Source organism: Centropristis striata, chromosome 1, assembly GCF_030273125.1.
Source record: "Centropristis striata isolate RG_2023a ecotype Rhode Island chromosome 1, C.striata_1.0, whole genome shotgun sequence".
NCBI lineage: Eukaryota > Metazoa > Chordata > Actinopteri > Perciformes > Serranidae > Centropristis > Centropristis striata.
The window spans coordinates 39,763,013-39,772,691 of NC_081517.1; positions in this window are offsets into that span (position 1 = coordinate 39,763,013).

Genomic DNA, 9,679 nt, shown 5'->3' on the forward strand with positions numbered 1-9,679 from the left:
AGAGTTAGAGAGAGGGGAAGAGGGGGAATAGTCGTAGTAGGAGCTGGGAACAAGCTCTGTGTGGGGTACAAAATTTAAATTAGAGGGTATGACCTCATTGTCATTTACTGTAACACACATTGCACATTATCCATCAAGGTCATTAGTGCAGCCATCAGCTCCGAGGCACCCAGAATGCTCAGGGGTCTGCTCGGACATCACGTCCAGGTGGTGCCGTGCGTTCCTGTGATCGGAATATGCTCTGAATGCAGTTTGTTCATTAAAGAGAAAAAGAGGTTTGTTGTTGTATGCTATCACATTTTGGGGCCCACCTGCAGCTGTCTGCAGGCGTGTGTGAGTGTGTGTGTGTGTGTGTGTGTGTGTGTATCATGTGTATCTGCTTGCTTCATACACACAAAGCAAAGCCCACCACAGAAGGTACACAGATGTGCCGCTGGCTACGAGCAGAGGTAGGTCTTGCATTCAGAAGTGATAGCTCTCATACGACATATGGCAGTAATAGTGAAATCTGACATCATTTCCACTCTGAAATATACGACCAGAGAAGGAAGACAGATTGTAAAGTGATTTAGTGGAGAAGGAATATTCATGATCTTTTCTTTTTAAATGTATGGACACTGATAAGGAAAGCCTGTAATCATGGAGTTCCACTTCACTGGTGGTTTGTGTGACAGCTGGTGATTGATTCTGTTTGTGTTGGGGATTTCTGAAAAATATATGTTTAGCCTGAATTCAGAACCACATCAGTAGGGAGACCACCAGCTCCTTCCTCAACATGAAGGTTAACATATTTCTGTCCTCCACACGCATGTATCAACACTGCCTGACTGCACATTAAAGGACTGGTTCACCCAAATATATGTATAAAAAACTAACTCTAGCTGTGAATATCCATACAGAAACTGTGTCCTGGCCCTGATACAATAGATGTGAATGCAATTTGATTTTTGGTCATCACAGAAATTTAAAGCTGAAATGCATAATTCTTGGCCACTCGGTTAAAAAAAAAGAAAAAAGGGTTAGTTAAGTTACTCACTGCAATGATGACACTGTTCAAGATTGTGTACAGTTAGACACACAATGAACACAATGTCCTCAAACATGTAAAGTGAGACTGTTGCAGATTTGGGAGAACACTGAAAGATGAATTTCAAGTAGCATTTTTACCAACAATTTGTCTCTTTCGAAATGTTGGAAAAAACCCAACTACATGGCAAATTCTTTTTCATCACAAGTTAATAAGAAGCTAAAAAAAAAAGACGAAGCACCTGTAGTTGAAAATGAAAAATGGTAATGGAATATTACTTAAGTATTGAAAGTATTGAACATTTTTGGAGACAAAGATGGGGAGCTCAATTCATGGAGCTCTGTAGATTGAGTGGAGCTGCAAAATTACCCAAGCATCCATACATTTTAAAGGGAACATACTATGCTTATTTTCAGGTTCGTGATTGTATTTTTGGGTCCTACTACAATATGTTTAAATGCTTCAGTGCATTCATGTGCATATATTTGTTTGGAAAGTGCATGATGCATGTGAATGTTACTGTTATGTGTCTTGCTTTTTAGGGACCCCAGGAAGAATAGTTGTCACCATGGTGACAACTAATGGGGATCCAATAAACAATAAACAATAAACAGCCTACTTCATCCAGCAGCGGCCACAACAAACCAGAATGAAAAGAAGCGGGGAAGATGGAAGAAGAAGTGAGGGAAAGATTGCGGTCGGGAGAATACAAAGTTAAAAGAAAAGAAGGCCAAGCTGCTAAATCTCATGTCTGGGACAATTTCTGTGAGGTAGTTAGTGCAGTAGAGGACAGCAGCATTGGCTATGTGAAGTGCAATTCTTGTGATAAGCTATACAAGCATGAGAGCCACAAGAAGGGTACGTCCAGCATGACAAGACATAATTGTGGATGGTCTAAGAAGAAGGACGTGTCTCTGTGTAGTATGCCTTCCTAAAAAGTAACAAAATTCCAACGCAAGTCAAATTTGAGGTCACGATGCCTGTCTTGAACTGTCAAGATCTGCGGCCCTTTGACATTGTTTCTGCCGATGGATTCTGTGCGGTAGCCCTGTCACTTATTAACGTAGGTGCGTGTTACGCACGTGTGGATGCCAGCAGTGTACTCTCTCACAGGCAAACCGTCTGCGACAGAGCAAGGAAATCCTCACAAAAGACATTAATAAAGCTCAGGATTGTGGCATAGCAGTTACCACTGACGATTACAACAAACGGGCATACACAGCATTTACCGGTCACTTCATCGGAGTCGTGTCATAATGACAGCTGAATTTGACTCTGCTCTAAAAGACAGTTTACAACCTTCACGAGCAGGTGACCGAGGAGCTGCATGACTTTGGTATTGAAGGTAATCGTTTACCAAAAGTCATGTTCGTGAGTGACCAGGTGGCCAACATTAAAGCTGCCCTCCACAGCTACAAGTGGACGCCATGCGCAGCCCATGTCATCAACATCGTCCTCAAACACACATTTGATGCCAAAGAGAACCCACCAGCATACATGCAAGATGCGACTCATGTAATTGACAAATGCAAAATCCTTGTGACTTACCTCAAGAAGTCCAGTACCGTTGTACACCTCCCGCACGCTATGATACAGGAATGTGAAACACGCTGGAACAGTAAAGTTGCAATGATGCAGTCAGTCAGCAAACAGTACCGTGAAATCCAACAAGCTATGGAAGAGAAAGATCAGCTTGACAGACTGGATGGCATTCAGCTGGACTTATTGGACGTGATCACTGAGTTCTTGTTGCTTTTTAAAACTGCGAGTGAAGAGCTGGAAGATGACAAGTATCCAACTATTCAACTAGTGGTGCTTTGGTTTTATAAACTGAAGAAACACTGCGAGATACAATCTGGGGACCCGGAGAACATGGTTTATATCCGAGCACGGGCAATGCAGCTGTTAAACGAGAAATTGTCCATCAGCGTCACCCACAAGCTTGGGACATTTCTTTCTCCATGTTTCAAGTCCCTCAAGATGCTTCCAGCTGAGGAGAGAAACGCTGTCCACGACCAGGCCAGACGTCTTGTCAGGGAATTTGACAGAGCACTTACACCACCCCCAGCGGGGGAGCCAGATGCCACGGTTCAATGTAGGTAGCGCCAGTGATTATAATAATAGGCCTAATGATAATAATAATATGCCTAATAATAAATACTCTATAGGCCCAATTTTATAACTGCATTAATACAATGGTTTATTTATCAACAATTTCCTACAGCGGAATCATGGAAATCAAAATAGTAAAACTATATTATTCCATTTTATTTTTTAGTTGAATCTGAGAGAGCCAAAAGAAAAAGGGATGACTTCAGCGAGTGGGAGGATTCTGGGGGAGAAGACGACGAGAAAGACGAGGTTCAGCGCTACATTGACAGCCAGTTCTTGTAGGATGGGGATGATCTGGGAGTCGGAGTCAAAGGCCTTCCCTCTGCTTGCCAAGGTGACATGGATAATTATCTGCATCCCAGCAAAACAGACCTAACCCCAGCACAGTTGATGCCATTCTTTTTTTGCACAGTGCCGCACATTGAACGCCAATGCCTGCATGCCGTATATGGTACATGTGTTGTAAGAAACCTTTAGAAAACAGGTGTAGCCTGTAGGTGAACGCTCTGTTTTAGCCTATGTGGTTAATATGTTCTTTTATTCCTTTTATTGGAAATAATACCTACACAAATGCAAGCCTAATTTTATTTTATTTTAAGATTTATTTATTGTTTATTTTTTATATGTAGGCTATATATATTTTTATACATAAGCTGTATATATATTTATTTTTATTAGGATTTGAATTTGATGTTGCCAGTTTCCAGTGCCACTCAGAGGGTTGTTTTCAAGCACATTTGTCAGACTAAACAAAAGCCTTATTCAATGACATATTTAACTTGTATTTAATAGCGGCGGGGCGGGTTGGGGCGGGTTGTGAAAATAGATGCAATTGTGCGGGCGGACTCCATCTAAAATGGGAAAAGAGGTGGAGTGTGGGCAGATAAGAGATGGACTGCATGAAGCCTTGTTGCTGAAACCTGCCACCTGTGACACTGTGACTGTACCCACCTGTCAGACAAAGCGACCATGTATTTAATTATGTATAAGTTCAAACCTTAACATAATTGAATCAGATGAGTTTTATAAAAATATACATTTGTTGTGACCAGGGAAATTAGCTTTCAATACCAATGTCATTTTTTTATATAAATCAGGATGTAAACATGTTTATTTCTGGTGTAAAGTTGGGCATTTTAACATGAGGGTCTATGGGGATTGACTCACTTTTGAAGCCAGCCTCAAGTGGCCTTTCAAGGAACTGCAGTTTTTGGCACTTCTGCATGAGCTTCATTTTTCGGCGCTGGAGGTTGTCGCTTACAGAAGCTGTGCACATGTTACTCTGGACAGTCCACAAAAACACACTATTAACAGTTTTCTTTCTAACTACTTGCCCAAAAATGTAAAACTGTTGTTATTCCACCAACAAACACCTCTGAGTGAATTCAAACCAAATGGCTTTCAGACATGACGAACACAGAAAACAATATCCTGCCAAGAGCCAAAGTCGGGATCACTCCTTTTTCTCAAGAAAACCACAAATGTAGCAGATTAAATTTAAAGCCTTCTAATCCATCATTAACAGAAAGTTAGGCCTGGTGTTGCCACAAGCTTTTCTCTGGAACCACGAAAACTGCTCTGACTTGCTGCCTCCAGGTCCGATATTTGCATCGAAACACGTGTGCATATACGCACACACAATGGAAATTGTCTCACTTCCTGATAACAGCATGCCCCTCTCTCCACCTCGTAAAACTTGTTTATCTCATTTTAAGTTCCTTCAATAAAAATCATTTTTATAGAAAGTCTCCCCGCTTGTTTATTCCCAACAACTTCCTTTTGATCCCAGCAAGTGTCACGCTGAGGCCACGGTGTCAGCCTTACTGTAAATCAGGAACCAAGCTTTTCCAAGTACCATGACACATGGCACAACCAGTAATGACCACGGGGAGGGTCCTGGTGGAAATAGGGGTGAAGTGGGAGCAGAGCAGGGGTGTCCAGCAATGCGTCACCGATCCCCTGAGTGCTTTCATCTCCTCTGATAAGTGCCATACCTAATCAGGTTAAAGCAGCGCATGCCACGGAAGGAGAGGAAATTCCGGCCAAAACGGTAACGTATCTGTTCCGCTCTCATGCGTCGCATTCCTCCAGCTAATTAGGAGTAAATATCTGACCCCGGAGAGAAAACGTCCACATTAGTCCTACCAGTCAGTCGGTGTGGTCCATCTGCAGTCTCTCTTTCGCTTTCCTCGCCCTCCCCCCCTCTTTCCTTTCCCCTCTCCCCCTAATTTGGCACACAGATGACAAAAAACATAGGGGAGTTCTCAGTAGGTTTCTTTCTTTCTTCTACGGCTCCCCTCCTTTTTCTTCTCCAGCGTTAGGCCCCATCATTACTGACAGGCTATCAGTTGTTCTCGGACCAGATTATGTACTGCCAATGACCTCCGGGTCGTGGCACCGTGCTCTCTGCCACTTTCTCTCTTTGCTTTGCCTTTGTCCTGCCACAGATACACTTCAGTGAGTTTTGGGCTTTGCTGACTCCGAATTAAAGATACTATTGATTGGAGCTCCAATTTGAGTTTTGCTGGGTTGAAATAGAAGCTTAACCGCAAAGTGTGTTATTTCTTACACCGCCACCAAGTTAAGTGATGCGTTATTTTAAGAGAGATATTCCTCTATGATGAGAAAGGCTTTGTTTAAACTCTTGTGATGTTTTATTCTTATCACCAAAATAGCAAATTATCATGTGACAGTGCCAGTTATGTCAAGATCTGCACTTAAAAGGAGTTGTAATCATTCAATAAGACTCAGAAAGACTTAATTCATCCCAAAATGATGGTGATTTGTCTTTGACATGGCTCACAAGAAAATAAATGATCAAATATTTCTTCATGTGGTCTCTTCGCCACTGGGTGATGAAGATGACCATTATATAGTTCGTCCTTCACAGTCAACTGAACAATTGAACACCTTTCTTGAGTTTGAGAATAAAGTAAATGTAGATTTTCTTGTAATCTTTTGTCTGTTTTCTTTTTGCACAGCTTGTCAGTGATGGAGTCCCAAAGGTGTTAAAGGGAAGATGATATATTGCTTTTCATGAGATGTTTTATTTGTAAATAAATGTATAACAATTTTTTGTCTCTTTCCAGCTTCTGTCTGGGATTTTACAGGTGACCTCAGCTAAACTGATAATCAGAGTGATTGCTGTTTAACCCTCACTTTCACTTCAATGTTCATCTATTAAAGTTAGTTAAAAAATCAGACTTTATGGCAACTTGTTGGTCTGGGCACTTGGTAACCGAAAGGCCACTCTCAGTGGCAAAGCGTAAAGGCAGCCGTCATTCTTGCTGAACAATTCATCTTTTTTTTTTTTTAATCAAAAGTTCAATATGGACTAGTGCAATATCAAAATTGCAGAAGAAGCAATATTTGTTAAAACATGTGCCCTTTAATCAAGGCCTATTTTATTTATTTTTATTTTTTGTGAGGGCCTGGCCATGGCCCTTATCTAGAAGAACATTTAACTATTATTAATAATTTATTTTAAAAAAACAACAACAACAAAAATGACTTTAGGGTAACAATAGTATACAGTCAGACTTGGTACCATAATAACATCAAAAAAAAGAAAAAGTAATAACATCTTGGTCATAATATATATTGCCATAATTAATAATAATTTATCTATAAATATAATTACCTGGCTGCAATCAGTAAGTTTACGTCATATGATGACCTGCGGCAGGTGAAAGGTCGTGTGACAGTGGCGGTTCTAGACCAGTTTTACTGTGGGGGCCAAGCAGGGGCCAGTGTTTAATCAGAGGGGCACATTAAAAAACAGCAAAGATGATATTTAAGCATTCAAACCCTTTTTTAGGTTATTTAAAAATCGAATTTAAGTATATTTGGAAGATACAATGAGACTTAACAACCATAACAACTATTTTTGTACGACAATGACATTTCTCATTTTTGTGCACAATTACTTTTTTTTATTTTGAAAGTGCAGTACAGTGAGAATTATCTTTTTTTATATATACACAAGCTTTTATTGCACAATTCAACTATAATACAAAGTACAGATTCTGGGTTCCTTTTGTGTACAATGAGATATTGTTTGAACAAAAAATAGGTCAGAATTGTTCTGTCATTCATTGTTATAAATTGATCATTTTATTATTAATTTGACACAGGGGCCACAGCAGGGGCCAAGGGCTTCTTCACAGGGGCAGTGGCCCCTGTATGCCCCTGTGTAGAACCGCCACTGGACGTGATTGTTTTGCTAACGTGCAGCTGTGATTCAGGATGCAGCAGACACACAGAGGCAACGTTTAAACGGTGAGTTTGTGTGATCCATTATCACGTATTATAGTTGTACAATTGGGCAGAATCGCATTCAAATCGTGAATTATGCAAAATAATATCAGTCCTGACTGCTGGTTCTTCTGCTGAATGGTTTAGACTCAGTGACGCTGAGCTGTAGTTAACCCCTCGCTGTGCAGTGGCTGATGTTATGATGTGCTGTGCTCGGTTTATCTGTTCACTAAAGCTGTTGTGTGGTTGCTGATGTTACAGTGAGTAAGGACATGTCCTGGTTGGTCAGTCAGCTGTTGATCTGTTCGAGTCTGTGCAGGTCTGTTAGTAGCTTTGACTTTGGTTCTTTTCACTACACAGCATTGATCTGTACCAGTGTTGTGCAGTTTTTTTTTAAGCCACGAAGATAAATGAGAAACGTACATAAGTCATGTATCTGTTATATGTGCATTTTGTTATAAACCATCTGAACGATTACTAATTTATGTTTTTTGGTTTCAGTTCAAAACATGCAGACCCTCAACATACCTGACCAATCATTGAGTGGAGCAGGTGTGAATCCAAAACAGTTCTGATGATGTATAGACCCCTTACCAAAACACATCACTCTAGTGTCACACAAGATTGTGCACGTGTGTCTGTTGCAGAAGGAATCAGAAAGTTGGCTTAAATCCAGGGGGAAACTTTATTCACAGCAGGAGTTGTTATCTGTTTTGAACCATAGACTGTATGTAAATAATGGACGTAGTCACCATGACATCACCCATTGGTTTGTGGACTGCCCGTTGGAAGCCTCGAGTTCAGCGTTACACTCGTCGCCATCTTGCGTCGCCATCTTGTTATGCAGACCATAATTGGACTGTGGAGGAGCGAGAGGGATCTGATCACTGACTACAGCCTCTCTACACCTCAACCTGACTGAGAGAAGCCGCTGCTAATTCATGTTAGCATTAACTGGAGCATTAACTGGGATGTTAGTTTTGGCTAGCAAAAAAACAAAAACAAAATGTTTGTTACTTACCTCAGAAAACTGAGCAGCAACTCCTTGGAGTGTCTGTCAACCAAACACTGAACAAGACATTTTTACTGAACAAAACCTTCAAATAATACGTCATTAAGTGAAAATACAGTGTGAAAGGGTCAAAGTTATGAGACCAAATCGGTAAACGTCCTCTTTTCTATCTATATAACGTTATATATAACTTTATTGACTCGTTGCCGTGGATACGCATTGCTCTGCTTCTCTCCTGATGACGGCTCGCCTTGTTAGTGACCTGTAGCCACGCCCTAAATCATACGATTCTTTATCTTCTATTTTCTTCTAAATGGGGCCATTATTAGAACTTTTGACATCAAATTGTCTTGAAGATCATTTTTAACTAGCGATTGAGACCATATTGTTATACTGAAAAAAATTTCTGAGGTAATAAATCAAGTCAGAAATTTTCAAATTTTGCACTGAAATGAATGGGCAGATTTTTTTTTGCAGCCAAACTTAGCACCCCCTGCTGGAATTTTCGGTGGATTGCAGGCTTAAGGCACTTCCTGGTTTGCCTCCATGCTCAGACATGGAGATTGCCGCCTGTTTTGAACATTTTGTGTTGTGCGATGGGCTGCCAAACCCGAAAAAGGTACTAATACATTATACTTATACCATATTTTACTTGCCTATATTATACTTGCCTGTCCCAGAGTGATAAGTTTTTTAATAATGCAGCATTTCAACAGTAAAATAAAGAAATCGTTTATTTTTGCTCGCTAGTTTTCTTCGCACATTGTCAATGTTTCTCCACAAATAACTGATCTATACCTGAGCCTTTAGTCTGTGGTGATGATAAAATATTTCAGTAAATTGGGAAAGGGTTCAAAATCCTTCTAAGTCCCTCAATCTCACAAGCTCACAGATTGGTATCTTTATTAAAGTGACATAGGTTTTCTTTAGCTGAAGGTAATACATTTCATTGGAGTTGTACCTTGTATGATTTAATGTTACAAATAAAATTGATTGAATTGTCTGATAGCAAATTCTTTTTGAAGAAACATCACAGGTCTTTCCATTGCCTGGAATCTTTGGTATGAAAGAAATGTGTGAGGAATTATCTACCTTCATGTGAATATTTCCACTCTGGCTGCTTGCAGTGGTCCGACACCTTCTTCACTTTGGTTTTTAATTTGTAGCCCATCTGTATGTCTATAATTACATGTCAAAACAACACATATTGTTGTTGGGATTGTTTGATTTCTTACTGTCTGAGACACAGGAGCAGCCTGCAGGTAATGCCTCTC